This window comes from Chiloscyllium punctatum, chromosome 3, assembly GCF_047496795.1.
Source record: "Chiloscyllium punctatum isolate Juve2018m chromosome 3, sChiPun1.3, whole genome shotgun sequence".
NCBI lineage: Eukaryota > Metazoa > Chordata > Chondrichthyes > Orectolobiformes > Hemiscylliidae > Chiloscyllium > Chiloscyllium punctatum.
The window spans coordinates 95,360,445-95,376,911 of record NC_092741.1 but is presented as its reverse complement, the minus strand read 5'-3'; the positions used below and the strand labels follow the sequence as shown (position 1 = coordinate 95,376,911).

The following is a 16,467-nucleotide window of genomic DNA, read 5'->3' as shown; positions in this document are numbered from 1 at the left end:
GAATCTTGTACCTCAGGCAAATCATTCAGCATTTACAATAAGTTTTTGATGTTTCAAGTAAACTCACATAATAGGTTTATTACAGTGATATTGTGATAGCGGAAAAATACAGGAAACTCATAAAAAGTATGCAGGAAAAGACTGAACACAATATTGTCGAGTGTGATGCTGGAAAAGCACAGCAGGTCAGGCAGCGTCCAAGAAGCAGGAAAATCAACATTTTGGGCAAAAGCCCTTCATCAAGATGAAAGGGTTTTTGCCCGAAACATCGACTTTGCTGCTCCTTGGATGCTGCCTGACCTGCTGTGCTTTTCCAGCACCATACTCTCGACTCTAACCTCCAGCATCTACAGTCCTCACTTTCACCTAGTTGAACACAAGATTGGTATATTTATATATAATAGATTGCATTTATTTATGTGGGTTTAGTCCTAGATATATGCCAGTATGAGTAAACCCATATTATTTGTGATGTTCAGGAAAAGTTGAACCAGGATATGGAACCATTAAACAAAACTCTAATTCAGTTAAATAATAAAGCATTTCAGTCAGGGCAAAATAAACTGGCATGGTGTCAAGACTGTAACATTGTATTTTCTGGAGTTTTGATTGTGGACTGAAATGCAAATGGACTATTTTAAACCAAAGATTCGAAAATGAATTGCTGCAATTTTAAAAGCAAATTACTGAAACTCTGTGGTGTTTACCCTGCTGCTCTGTTCAAGCAGTGGGGGAAGTTGTGCAACTGTGGCTACTTGTGGATGCCAAAAGGTCATCAGCTGGAGGACAACTCAGTGATTGACTCCTAGGTGCCACAACAGCATGTGGGTGTGAATGATGTAGTAAGAAAGCTTTTGGACTGCTGGAAATGCAGGTGGTGTTTGTCTCTCCCTGTCTCTCTTTGCAGTAAAATATCTTAAATCTGAAGAAAGCCAGCTATTTTCTCCCACCAGTTGCAGTAAGCTGTTGCCTTTAACCAAGCAACTAAGAAACATTACAGTTCATGTACGAATCTCACAAGCATTTTGTGAAGTAACTCGAAGGAAGGAAACTTAAGAGGATAATTTTCTGCAAAGCCAAAAGGATCATCTCAGCCAACCCTGTAAACTGTTGTCATTGAATTGTGATTCCTTGTACTCTTTCCCCTCCACCCATAAGCCAAATGTTTGGTTGCCTGTCTGAACATATTTGCAGAGTTTTAACAAAAACTATAGGTTGATAGTTCGTAGCTATTTACTTGTAATTAGAATTTACTTACTTGTATAAACAGTACTTCTTGTTAAAAGCAGGAACCTGTTTTTTAAGTTAACCAATTTTTCTGTTCATAGATATTATTAGACACCTCTGGAGAAGGTGGGACTTGAACCTGGGTCTCCCGGTTCAGGGGTAAGGACACTACAGCTGCACCACAACAGGTCCTAATCCAGGAACTTTTTTCTCATATAACCAATTTTCCTAAGAAACCTGTTCAGAGATGTTATTACACAATCTGGAGCAGATGGGACTTGAACCCAGGCTCTTGGTCCAGGGGTAGGGACAGTACCATCTGAGGACATGGTCAGTGCTTTCTGTCAACTTGACTTTGACAAACAGGTAAAAATTGGGGACTTTGCACACTTTAAATTAGATCATTAATTTCTGTGATATGGAGGGAGCTGCAGGGCTTGAGACTCAGTACACTCTCCTAATTGGGTACAAAGTGTACTAGAGAGAAAGTCAAATCAAACAGGTTGAGTTAAAAACCACAAAATGCTTAAAGCACAAATGAAGGAAAATGGTTGCAGGTGCACTATTGAATAGGAACAAAACTGCATTGAGCTGTCAAAGTTAAAGAAGTTACAATCAAACAATTATAATATATAAATGTTTCCCAATGAAAGAAAGAAATAGAAACTATGAAAAGGAGAGAAAAACTGCTAAAGCAGGAAATCTGAAATAAAACATGCATCCAACTTTTCAGATACATTTGCTTGCAACAAAAAAATCAGTGAGAAATTTAATACCTGGAACAGTGCGCCAATCCAAGATACATTAGAAGCTAATATATTTAAAAACGTATGCACTGTTGCAGCAGTCATTACATTCTCAGTACAAAACCATTTACTGAAAGTCAGGGAGAGTGGACTTCTCCACCGATCAGGATTGTTTCATAGAGTCATACTGCATGGAAACAGACCCTTCAGTCCACCTAGTCCATGCCAATCATGTTCCCTAACCAGTCTAGTCCCAGTTGCCTAGCCGTATCCCTCGAAACCTTTCCTATTCATCTACTTATCCAAATGTCCTTTAAATGTTTAACTGTACCTGCTTCCACCATTTCTTCTGGCAGTTTATGGCTACACACTAACTACATTTTCTGCGTAAGAAAGTTGCCCCTTATGTCTTTTTTTAAATTTACTTCTCTCACCTAAACAATATTGCACACAAGTCCTGCTACAAACATTAATGGATCCTTAAATTTGTATAAAATAATGCAAAGTCCATGCCTTTTTATTTTTTTGTATTTTTGATTGTAGACTGAAATTGGAAAAGAACAGTTTGAAAAGTTAGACTGTTGAGGGACTGCACTTCTTTTAAGGAAGTTACCTGACGCTCATTGTAAGTTACATAGCTATTGGTTCAAGTAATAATGAAATGTTCGCAGATGAACTGGAGTCAAGGGTTTCAGATAGTAACAAATTAGTCTGCGGTCTCACAATTGATGACAAAAGCCTTCTATTCCTAGCCTCCCAGGAAGCTAATCAGCTTAGGGATGTGAGATCACCACAAGCTCAGAAGCTGTTCTCTGCAGAAAAATAAAATTTTAGGCCTGAAGAAGATTAATTTTTTTTCACCCCATTAGTAATTTCAGCAAGCTGTGACGTCTACAGGTTTCTGACTTGTTAAATATAAACGTGAACCAGTCACCCAGCATCTTCTGCAAATAAGCGACAGCACCTGGAGAAAAATCGAGAAGCAGCATTCTGATCAGCACAAGAACCACCTCAGGAAATCCCGTGAACAGGGACCAATAAATGTCCCCTCCCCACTTTTAAGTAGGACTATGAATTTCAAGTAAATCGATGTTTCGGGCAAAAGCCCTTCATCAGGTTTTTACCTACCTGTAGCTAGAGTCTATTCATTTGTAATAAATGCATAAAGAATCTGGTCAACTTGGCCTGAAAATCAGGTCATTCGCAGAACTCTGAGTGTTTTTTAAACATTTTAATTTTTGTGATGACTGCAGTAATAGCAGAAGTTTATTACTGTGCCTCACACTGGAAATTATGTAAATGTCAGAACCGGGGACTGGTGAGGAGTACTAGACATACACAGACACTACAGCCATGCACAAAGATAAAGGACAGATTAATGCATTGTTAAAAGATTCATTGAAACTCTTGTTCTCATGAAGGCTCTTTATGCATACCTTTTAAGTGATCGCATTTTTCATATCCCTACAATATGTGGGAGGAGGGAAGGAGAAAATGAAGTGGAGCAAAATCATTATTGTAAAGGTGGGCATATATAGTATTTTCAGATACAAGTGACAGTATGAATAATTACAGACTACAAAGTTAACATAAGCAGGCTATTTATTCTGCTCTTCAAAATACAGAGGAAAAAAAAATCAGATATCCTAGAGTTTAGGTTATACAGTACTGTAAAGCTTGTCTCATCTTGATTTCCACTTTGGTAATCATTTGCCTGGAAATAAGACAAGGCAAATGATCATTTTGAAAATAAATTGTTAAATACCCTCAAACTCCACTTGTATTGCTCAAGATTAAAGTAACAAGGCTGCTTCAGTTAAGCAAAGGCAAAGCACTATAGATGCAAGAAATCTGAAGTCATATCAGACTGGAAATGTTAATTCCGCTTCTCTCTCAACAATTACTGCCAGACCTGCTGAGTTTTTCCAGCATTCTTTATGCTTAAATTAATCTCCCTTGGTTTCTCCAAAGGCACTAAGATTCAACCATGTCAGGAGGGAAATATATTCCTATGTTGTCCAGAATAGGCAGGATGATAAGTTCCCTTTCCTAAAGGGCAACCAGTTAGTTTTTACAACCACATGGCAGATGTCAGTATTTCTACTAATAGCAGAATTTTTTCATAAACTGATAAAATGAAATCAAGTTCATAACTCAATATAGTGGGATTCATACTGTTAAGGTTATTAATCCAGTACAAGAATCACAAATTCATCCAGTAGGTGAAGTTTAACTTCTGGATAGATTAAACTTCCAAGTTTAACTCCTCTGGTGACTGTGCTGATTGAAATGGTAATGATCCATGCAGATTATAAAAGTTCTAGGTTTAGTCACTATACTGTCTTGACAAAGCTGATACATAAAGAGGGAAGTTAGGAGGACAAAAAAAAGGAACACGAGACAGCTTTGGCAGATAGGGTAAAGAAGAATCCAAAGAAATTCTACAGGGATATAAGGACAAAAGCGTAACTAGGAAGAGAATAGGGTCCCTTAAAGATCAATGGGTGCGTGGAACCACAGGAGATAGGCAAATCCTAAACAAATCTCTCTCATCAGTATTTACCGTGGAGAGAGACATGGAAGCTAGGGAACTTGGGGAAATAAATAGTGATGTCTTGAGAAAAGTCCATATTACAGAAGAGATGGTGCTGGAGGTCTTAAAATGCAAAAAAGATAGATAAATCCCCAGGACCTAATCAAGTGTATCCCAGGGCATTGTGGGAAACTCGGGAAGAAATTGCAGGGCCCTAGCAGAGACATTTGTGTTATCAACAGCCACGGGTCAAGTGATGGAAGATTTGAAGGTGGCTAATGTTGTGCTATTATTTAAGAAAGGCTGCAAGGAAAAGCCAGAGAACTACAGATGGTGAGCCTAACTTCAATAAGTTAAAGCTGTTGGAGGGGATTCTGAGCGACAGGTTCCACAAGCATTAGGAAAGGCAATGACAGAGGAGGATGTCTTGAAATGTATAAAAGTCGATAAATCCCCAGGACCTGATCGGGGTATCCTAGAACTCTGTGGGAAGCTAGGGAAGTGATTGCGGGGACTCATACTGAGATATTTGTATCATCGATAGTCATAGGTAAGGTGTCAGAAGAATGGAGGTTGGCTAACATGGTGCCACTGTTTAAGAAAGGGGGAAAGGTCAAGCCAGGTAACTATAGACCAGTGAGCCTGATGGTGGTGGTGGGCAAGTTGTTGGAGGGAATCCTGAGGGACATGTATTTGGAAAGGCAAGGACTGATTAGGAATAGTCAACGTGGCTTTATGTGTGGGATATCATGTCTGACAAACTTGACTGAGGTTTTTGAAGAAGTAACAAAAAAGATTGATGAGGGCAGAGCAGTAGATGTGATCTATATGGACTTCAGTAAGGCGTTCAACAAGGTTCCCCATGGAAGACTGGTGAGTAAGGTTAGATTTCATGGAATACAGGGAGAACTCACCATTTGGAACTGCTCAAAGGTAGAAGACAGAGGATGGTGGTGGAGGGTTGTTTTTCATACTGGAGGCCTGTGACCAGTGGAGTGCCACAAGGATCGGTGCTGGGTACACTACCTTTCGTCATTTATATAAATGATTTGGATGGGAGCAGAAGAGGTACAGTTAGTAAGTTTGCAGATGACACCAAAAATGGAGGTGTAGTGGACAGCAAAGGTTACCTCAGAATACAATGGGATCTTGATCAGATGGGCCAATGGGTTGAGAAGTGGCAGATGGAGTTTAATTTAGATAAATGTGAGGTGCTGCATTTTAGGAAAGTAAATCTTAGCAGGACTTATACACTTAAATGGTAAGGTCATAGGGAGTGTTACTGAACAAAGAGACCTTGGAGAGCAGGTTCATAGCTCCTTGAAAGTGGAGTTGCAGGTAGATAGGATAGTGAAGAAGGCGTTTGGTATACTTTCCTTTACTGGTCAGAGTATTGAGTATAGGAGTTGGGAGGTCATGTTGCGGCTGTACAGGACATTGGCGAGGCCACTGTTGGAATTTTGCATGCAATTCTGATCTCCTTCCTATCGGAAAGATGTTGTGAAACTTGAAAGGGTTCAGAAAAGATTTACAAGGACATTGCCAGGGTTGGAGGATTTGAGCTACAGGGAGAGGCTGAACAGGCTGGGGCTGTTTTCCCTGCAGCATCGGAGACTGAGGGGTCACCTTATAGAGATTTATAAAATCATGAGGGGTATGGTTAGGTTAAATAGACAAAATATTTTTCCTGGGGTGGGGGAGTCCACAACTAGACGGCATAGGTTTAGGGTGAGAGGGGAAAGATATAAAAGAGACCTAAGGGGCAACTTTTCACACAAAGGGTGGTACGTGTATGGAATGAGTTGCCAGAGGAAGTGGTGGAGGCTGGTACAATTGCAACATTTAAAAGACATTTGGATGGTTATATGAATAGAGGGATATGGGCTGGGTGTGGCAGGTGGAACTAAATTGGGTTGGGATATCTGGTCGGCATGGACAGGTTGGACTGAAAGGTCTGTTTCCGTGCTGTATATCTCTGACTCATTGGGGATAATCAGCTTGGCTTTCTGCAAAGAAAATCATGTCTCATAAAATTGGAGATTTTTGAAAAGTTGACCAAGACAACAAATGAAGGCAGATCAGTGGAGGTTATCTACAGGGACTTTAGGAAGACCTTTTACAGGGTACGACATGGTGGACTGGTTAGTAAAGTTAGATCACATGGGATCCAGGGAGAAATAGCCAATTGGCTACAAAATTGGCTTGACAGTAGGAGACAGAGAATTGTTGCTCAGACTGGAGGCCTATGACCAGTGGATTGTTGCAAGGATCAGTGCTGAGTCCACTGTTGTTATTCATTTACATAAAACAATTTAATTGAGAATATAGGAGGCATCACTAATAAGTTTGTAGATGATATCAAAACTGGTGGTATAATGGACAGTAAAGGTAGTTATCTAAGAGTAGAATGGCATCTTGGATTTATTGAGCCAGTAGGCTGAGGAATGGCAGATGGAATTTAATGCAGATAAGTGCAAGACAAACCAGGGCAGGACTTACAGTTAATGGTAGGGCCCGGGGGACAGCTGTCCATCGGAGAGATCTGGGGTGCAGTTACATAGTTCTTCGGTGTGTATGGCAGACAGGTTGAAGGCAGCAGCATTTGGCACGCTTGCTTTCATCAATCAAAGCATTGAGTACAGGAGTTGGGATGTCATGTTTTTTCTGTACAAGACATTGGTAAGGCCATGTTTAAAGTACTGCATTTAACTCTTGTTGCCCATCAATCCTATAGGAAGGATGTTATTAAACTTGATAGGTGTACAAAAATGATTTAAGGATATTACCAAGACTGGAAGGTTTCCCTGGAGCATAGAGTTTTACAAAATCATGAGGCACTGATAAGCTGAGTGGCCAACATCTTTTCCCCAAGATCGGGCAGTTTAAAAATAGAGGGCATAGGATTAAGGTGAGAGAGCAAAGATTTAAAAAGGGACCCGAGGGGCAAACTTTTCACATGGAGCATGGTGCATATATGGAATGAGGATGTGGTACAGGCGGTAAAGATATTTGTCAGGTACATGGGTAGGAAAGGTTTAGAGGGATATGGACAAAACTGCAGGGAAAGGGGATTAGTTTAGTTTAGGAAACCTGGTCAGCGTGGATGACTTGAGCCAAAAGTTCTGTTTCTGCTGTATGACTCTGAATCTCAATGATTTTTTCCTCACATGAACTTTGGAAGTCACTTTACAGTTTGACAACAGTGAAGTCATTTCCAGAAAGCCTGCAGATTTCTCTGTTCGCCAATCTGCATGTGGATATTGAGGTCTTCCAACAAAGACAGATCCAGGCTCTGACATTGCGCAGAAGCATGAAAAAAAATGACCATTTGAACAAGGAGGGCTACTAGCAATCAAGTCACTGACCGCACATCAGTAGGAGTTGCCATCTTAAGAAGCGAAGTAGGTATACAATATTCTGAACCCTGCTGGCATTCTACATCTTATTTTTCGATCACTCATGTATGAGTTTTAAACCATCTTCCACTTGACCAAAACTGCTCTGATCTTTCAAATCTTATAATGTTATACTTCATAACACAAGTTTTTCATAAGACAAAAACTAAAAGGCTAAAACATGAGAAGTTCTGCAGTGGAGTAACACAAGTAAAATATTTTAATAGTGTCCAGTCAACTTAACGATAACTACAAAAGTGGCAGGCAGATTCAAAAATTGTTTCTGGTTCAGAGTGGGAGAGTTTTTTATGACTTTCTATTTCTAAACTTCCTAAGTTTTCATTCTTCAATCAAAGAATCAATCCAAGTAGAACAGAGATTCCTACAGTACTTCAACATTGCTTTAAGGATCATTCTAATGAGTGCACACACAGTTCTTTGGAATGTTTTCCAAAAAGTACAATAACAACAACTCCAAACACTCAAATCCAGTTCTGACAATAACACTCATAATGATAAGCCAACATATATTGCTTATGATTCAGGTTCACTATTTATCATTTCACCCTACGTGGTTTGCATTAGATTATCCAAGACGTATAAAGTTGGCAACTAGAAATTGTTAGTAGTCACATTAGTTATTCCACCATGTTGTTGTGAAGCCCAAAAGGGTCTGGTTCGCAAATGTCAAAGCAACAAGGTTATAAAGTCTGATGTTTCAGAGATAAATGTTTATAGGAAAAATTATACCATTTGTTTAGATAACGCACTACCTGATTCTGCTTTCCCTGCTTTGAAGCTGAAGGTAATTGAACAGTAGTCATAAAACTTTCAAAGTACTTCTTCCTCTCAGTAGGCAGAATTGCTAATTAGGAGTGACTAAAACCTGAGGAAAAGCTATATACAGATGCAAAAATAAGTATACAATAGAAGCCCAAAGCATCCCAGGAATTATGCTACATTAAACGTGCTAATTTTAACTTTGTTCAGTAGGAAGCAAAAGCTCACTACAGTTATTGCACGCTTACATTCTTGGGCTTAATTTGCCAAACAAGTTTGTTTTGCCTGATGCATTTTTATGCTGGGTGGAGTTTTTTTTCCAGAATGTTGGTTCAGACTGCAGCAACAAACACATTGCACTATATTTCTAAATCAGCAAATCTTTGCCTGTTTCTAATACGCTTATATACTACACTACAATATGAATTAACATTCAGGAGCCAGTTTTATTATTCATCATAAAATTTAACAAATCACTTTTAACCAAAAACAATAAAATTAAAATGGCTACAGTGTGTAGTCTACTACTTATTTCAATGGATTCGACTCAAATCACAAACATACATCAAGCTGATGCACAGTAGCAAAATTATGGCTGAACCATCAGGATTAAATGTTGCACTCTCCCCACAGCCATGAGACAACCTGTGAGATTTAACATTGGTAAAGCAAGGACGAGTATTCTGTAAGCAGACTCTATAGTCATTTGCCAACATAACTATTTAAAAGATACTGCCAATAACAAATTATGGGATGTGTTATCTTCCTCCAAAATTATGAAACCCAAGGTTGGTGTCATCTAAGCATTACTTTGTTATTGACTTAACTTTTCATCTGCTGGCATCCTGAACTCAGGCAACTGGAACAACAAAAACATCAGCAATAACAAAACTTAACTCCATTGTCAAAATATTTAATGAAAACTTACTTCATTGTTCATAGGGAGACAGAAATAGGAGCAGTTTCAACAGCCCATGTCAGCTAAGATCGCAAAGATTTTCTAACAGGATTAATTCAGATGAGCAAAAATCAATCAGTAACATTCTCACTTCAATAATGCTTCTCTCTGTCCCTTCTGACCGGTTAATAGCATACTTATCTACAACATGCACTTACATATAGTAAAACATCTTAAGGTGCTTCACTGAATCATTCTTATTGGGATCAAGAACATAATTAACTTTCTCTGTATAACAAGACAATTATGGTTTTATTTAGAAATCTAGTTCTTTGAAAAATAATACTTAAAACCAATAAAAATATCCAGTAATTTCATGTCCCATCTGTAAAGACATACCTTCCAGCTTTCAGGGCCACAAAGAGATCCCACGAGAATGTTAGTTAAATCCTGTCCCATTTAATGACTGGTTCCTAACTAATCACTTATCTATGGGATTGGCTGCCTCTAATTTCATATACCCTCATTTTCATTAGGCCATCGGAAATAGGAACAGGGGTAGGGGCATTTGGCCCTCAAATCTGCTCAGCCTTTAACGGGATCATGGCAGATCAAACATTCTTCACTTCCCCGCCCTTTTTCCATAACCCTTGATTCCCATACTGATCAAGAATCCATCTATCTCAGCCTTAAATATGGACTCAGCCCCAGAGCTCTTAAGACTCAACTCTACAAGAACAAATTCCTTCTCATCTCAGTCTTAAATCGGCAACTTTAATTCTTAGACTAATGCCCTATGTTGTTAACAGACTGTTAAGCAGACCTTTGTCCAAAGCCTCTGGAAGTCTATGCAAATAGCATCTGCAGATATTTTATTAGGAGAGTTCTTGTGGTTTCATGGTAATGTCCCTACTTCTGAGCTTGGAGATCTAGATCAAGTCTCCCCTACTCCAGACATGTATCATAACATCTCTAAACAGGTCGACCAGAATTATTCTAGACATTCCATACCATGTTGGTTCTCTTTTCAAACAAAATCAACAGGTTTTGTTTACCAATTCACACTGACCCTCTCTGGTGAGTTCATATCTGTCCAAATGCTCAGGCAGTGTGTCCTAATAACAAGCTGTAGTAATTTTCACTAAATTGATGAAAAACCAGCAGGCTTGTTATTTTCTCACTCACACCAGTAATTTGCTCTAATCAGAACAATGAGGCTTTCAAAGGCACAATTATGATGGTGTAAACTGGATAGCAACTTCTGGCACCCACTCTCGTGATTAAACGCAGAATCACAAAAGCTGCTGTCAGATACGCCCTACTCAACAGGGTGTGGTCACTGTTAAACTTGACATTGAACTGTCAGCAATGGCATGAATTTGAGGGAATGATGGCACAGTGATAATGTCACCGAACTAATAATCGCAAAGGCCCAAGCTCATTCTCTGAGGATATCGGTTCAAATGCCACACCAGCTGCTGGAATTTGAATTCATTGAAACAAATCTGTAATGCTGTCCATAAAGCTATCACTTTTATAAGTGCCCACATGGTTCATCCATGTCCTCAATGGAGCGAAACCTGATATCCTTAGTTGGTCTGGCCTACATATGATTCCAGACCTACAACAATGTGATTGACTCTGTTTGGACAGTTCAGGATGGACAACAAAATGCTGGCCTTGCCAATGATGTCCACATCTCATGAACAAATAAAACTTGCACAAAAGATGGACGATGTATTACTAAAATTCAATCTTGAATACAAGTAGAGTTAAACAACCTCTTTGACTCTGACAATAAATAACTTTACAAGTGTGGAGTATTAGTCTTTCAGAAGAATATTAGGACTGAATTTTTTTTTTACTTCTTCCAAATGTCCTGTCCCCCACCTCTTTTCCAACCTTTATTTAACTTCCTCTCGATGACTTGAATATGTATTTCCAGTTTTATACTTTTTGGTTTGGACTCTATACACCTATGTAAACGCATGTAATCTGTCTGTCTAAAGAGCTCGCTGTTTCTTGCCATGTCCACAGACAGACAGACAATGCAAAGTGTTGCATTGGAACAAAACGTACTAACTGAAATTCTCCACTTCAAAGTCAGTCTAATTTTTTTGTGCTGCTGTCAGCCAAGTGAATACAAGGTACATTTCTTCACTGCTGACCACAGAATCTAAGCAGTTAAATATTTGTCTTTCTTTAACAACATTAATGGTTAATTTTGCCATCACCTTGTTCTTATTCAGACTAATTTCTTCATTAACACATTTTCAATTAGATCAAGTTAACTTTTAGTTCTTCCATGTGATTTATTTATAAGTTTGCATGTATTTTTATTTTATTCTCAAACTCTATTGTGAAGACTAATACCCAATAGCTATTTACTATTTTAGAAAGAGAGAGAGAACAATCTAGTTATGATGGTAGGGCTAATTCAAAATGGCAGACTTGTTTTACTTGTCTTCTGAAACTATTTTCACTCCTCTCCATTTTCTGGATTTACCAATGCACTACTTATTTTGTGAATCCTGTCCTTTGGTCATGTGGGTCTGCAAACTGTTCAACAGCAAGGATCACCCCAGATGAGTTGAATCCTCTTCACACTGCACCCATTCACTCTTGGGCTGACTCGGTATCAAACTAGGAAATTTCAGAGTTTTCCCTTTCTTACCCAAAGAAGGAAAAACCTGAGATGCGGAATGGCATTTGTTGGAACTCCACCTAAAAATTATTCTAAATAAAAACGAGTATTGCTGCACAATCCCAGCATCAAACCTGGAATGTTTCTAGTCTACTTGCATCAGTACAATAGAAGGAAGACCACTATTTAATCGAAACAATGCTTCTATTCTTCTGTCAGGTATGGGGAAATCTGGTTGGGAAGGGGACGCAAGTGTAAACATTATAACCAAGTTGCTGCCTGGATACAGCACTGTTGTTCTTAGAAATTCTACGAAAAAATCAACATGAAGCTTTGGTAAATCTGCATTTACACTCCAGCTGTTTGCTGTTTCTCAGTGAAGATGAAACATGGCTTCACTTTTAACCAAAAGTTTCATAATTTTTAAAAATGAAAGAAGATGGGTTTTCCTGAAGCATAGAAACAAAACAAAATTGAAACATAATTAGAGAATTGCGCTTCTGCTTTTCATTTTTTTAAAAATGCTCACCACATTGCACCAGTCTTGTACAGTCAGCATTGGAGCACTTGGTAGCAATTCAATCTGCCAACAATACTATATGTACAATACTGTGGCTCTTATTTTCAGATTAGAAAAATTAAACCAAGAGAAACAATAAACCATAACAAAAACAAGAAAGAGATCAAACTGAACAAACGCAAAAAGAAAAATGCAATTTTTGTTCAAACTTATCCATTTGTCTCAGGTGCCCTGCTTTTATTCAGAAACATATCAGTAGACAAATACAATGTATACTGCCCACCTTAGTGCTTTTCAAGCTTTGCTGTACATACTCCCAGTAATTCCTGTCCAACTGTAAAAGATGTCTATACAGAAAAAATGTTTTATTACAAATATGTACAAAACTCAGAAAACAATATTAAAAAGCAAAGCACATAAATCTGATACAGCAAATGACAGGATCTGTTCACAAGAACTCTATTTTGAACACGTGTGGCCTGAAATAATGTACACAATCATGGCAAACCATACATAATAGATATAAAACAGAAAAAAAGTCTAACACCTACTGCACTTTGCTTCTCCCTGTCATCAATACTTTAAAATTAGTGAAGCTCTCATTTCTTGGGAGAATATATTCTACTGCTTCATGCATTTGAAACCTAGGAAGCTCAACAAAATATACTTTTATAAACACCTAGGGCAGCATGGTGGCTCAATAGTTAGCATTGTTGCCTCACAGCGCCAGGGACCAGAGGTGACTGTCCTCTGGTGTTCTAACCTCAGAACTGTCTGTGTGAAGTTTGCACATTCTCCCTGTGTCTATGGGTTTCCAGCAGATACTCTGATTTCTTCCCACAGTCCAAAGATGAGCAAGTTGGGTTGGATTGGCCATGCTAAATTGTCCAATGTTAAGGGGTGTGTAGGTTATCTGCAATTGCCATGGGAACTGCAGGATTACAGGGATAGGGTAGGGGGATCGTTCTGGGTAAGATGCTCTTCGGATGGTTGGTGTGGACTTGTTGGGCTGAATGGCCTGTTTCCACACTCTGGCAGTTCTATAATATGTTTTCAGAAAACAAAATACCTATGCTTTTTCCGTGATCTCTCACTAACTACACCACTATTAATGCGCCACTTGCTCCAGATCACAACCACTGTGTACATATCAATGTGACTGCATGCTGAGAAAACAAGAGCCATAGTTGCCATACCAATATTCCATTGCTGCAGTTAGGCACATAACTGATGAGCAACTATTGTATCTGATGGATTAAAACTTGAACTTTTGCAATGTTACTGTAAAGCAACTTTTCTATCAGGTCAGTTTGTTTAGAGTCCATTACATTGACTACTATTCATAGATGACATGAAGATCTATCAAATCATTCACCAGTCTAAGAGCTGATAAACTTTATTGTTTAAAGATGACATGCACCTGTGCAAACACATGTGAGCATATTCCTCATATTCACACCACACAAGTAAAGCATCAAGACACATAATTTGCAGCCATATGAAAGAGTAAGCTCCTAACTAATTTCTGCATTCAAAGTCACAGGAATTTGTTGCAAATTCCAATGTAGTTACATCAAATACAAGAGAGATCATTTAAGAGCATCTCCTTACTACAAAAATACACTGTTCTTAGTAGCAGTTGTACAAAAATCACCCATGGCATGAATTTCTTCATTATTGCAATAAATACAAAACTGCTACAAATGGGTGCAGCAAGTCAAGAATAAGATTGCCACTCATGATTAATTTCCACACACTTAAAAGTTTAAAATTATTCATTTACTCTGTGGTATTAGACAAAAGTGTAACTAATGATTTTGCAATAAAACTGCAAATCATTGACAAAGGTTTGACTGCTGCCATTAGTTTTAGACTACGCCAATTGGACTATAGGCTGTCTTCACTTTCCAATTTTGATTATTCTCTCCCTCACAACATAAATCAATTGTTCATGGCAATTGTACCTCAGAGGTGCTTAATAACTGCTTTATGTACACAGAAGTAGTCCTGAAGGTATGGTGTGGGTTGGGAAGAAAGTGACCTAGACAGCTTTTTGTTAATGTTCTTTGTCAAGGCGCAGAAGCATTACACAACACAAGCCTATTGTTATGCTGTTACAGGATAGATGTGCATATCACCAGTTTCCCCTATGGGCAACAAGTTCATACTGTCTTAAATAAACACATCCATCAATTAGAGGGTAATACACTGTAACATATCTGAATTCAATTGCAGTATTCTCTTTTGCAGGTAACAGTTCCTCGAAATCAGCAAGAAATGATTACTTTTTTTCTTTTATAATTTCTAAAATGGAGAACAGAAATTTGCATGTGTGACATCTGAGCTGTGATACAAGTTTCTCTAAGCATACATATTTAATAACAGATCTCCTGTGGCGATACTCATTGGTAACCCAAGTCATTTTTCACACTCCAATGTTTGATTTTTTTTATAGACACGGCTCTCGATTTGCAAATTGAAAATATTTCATCTACTTAGAAACCAACAAAGTCAACCTGATGAACATGAACGAACTTTCAGGTGAGCAGCTTACTTTGTTTCTCTTAAGGGTGTATTGCCTGTAATAAAGTATGGAATCTGACACACAACATATATGCGTTTAGTGCAAAACATATTGCCATATATAATCAAGGCAAACATGCTTGTGACACCGAACATACTAATCTGGAACATTAACTTCTTTGAAAAGTTGTAAAAATGACAATGGAATAAACAGTGAAAGGCACAGAATAGATGTAGTAAACAAATTCTCATGAATATCAAAACACATCTTTCCAAAAATAACTCTTGTAATGACAATTATGCAAACCCTTTGGTCATAGACGTGCTAATATTTACAATGAAACAACTTTTCTGGTAGCTGAGCACCCAACGACTTCAAACTTTCTTTTTGCATGGTAAGTTATTGAAAGTGTAAGATGATAGTAGCAAGGTGAAGCAAGCAGACCACCTAGGTTCTAAGCAAACAGGACAAGCAGATGGGTTAACTCATTAAATCAGGTAAAAACAATGACTGCAGATGCTGGAAACCAGATTCTGGATTAGTGGTGCTGGAAGAGCACAGCAGTTCAGGCAGCATCCAAGTAGCTTCGAAATCGACGTTGCGGGCAAAAGCCCTTCATCAGGAATAAAGGCAGTGAGCCTGAAGCGTGGAGAGATAAGCTACAGGAGGGTGGGGGTGGGGAGAAAGTAACATAGAGTATAATGGGTGAGTGGGGGAGGGGATGAAGGTGATAGGTCAAGGAGGAGAGGGTGGAATGGATAGGTGGAAAAGGAGATAGGCAGGTAGGACAAGTCATGGTGACAGTTATTGAGCTGGGAGTTTAGAACTAGGGTGAGGTGGGGGAAGGGGAAATGAGGAAACTGTTGAAGTCCACATTGATGCCCTGGGGTTGAAGTGTTCCGAGGCGGAAGATGAGGCGTTCTTCCTCCAGGCGTCTGGTGGTGAGGGAGCGGCAGTGAAGGAGGCCCAGGCGCAGGAAGCTACCTCATGCTCCCGCGAGGAGGTTGAGCAATTCATCAACTTCACAACACATTCCACCCTGACTTTAAATTTACCTGGACCATCTCTGACACCTCCCTCCCCTTCCTGGACCTCTCCATCTCCATTAATGACGACCGACTTGACACTGACATTTTTTACAAACCCACCGACTCCCACAGCTACCTTGATTACACCTCTTCCCACCCTACCTCTTGGAAA

At 38.9% G+C, this 16,467-nt stretch overlaps 1 protein-coding gene across 9 annotated transcripts in view; it reads right to left on the bottom strand.

Moving 5' to 3' along the window:
* Positions 1-16,467, bottom strand: part of itsn2b (intersectin 2b) — a 202,361-nt gene that overhangs the window by 181,856 nt on the left and 4,038 nt on the right. Inside the window, exon 2 of one of the 9 annotated variants that reach the window (XM_072556764.1) lies at positions 13,027-13,090. The exons of the other annotated variants lie outside the window; for them this stretch is intronic. The gene's annotated coding sequence lies outside the window, so the exon portion shown is untranslated. The remainder of the gene's footprint in view (positions 1-13,026; positions 13,091-16,467) is intronic. 9 annotated transcript variants of the gene reach the window in all.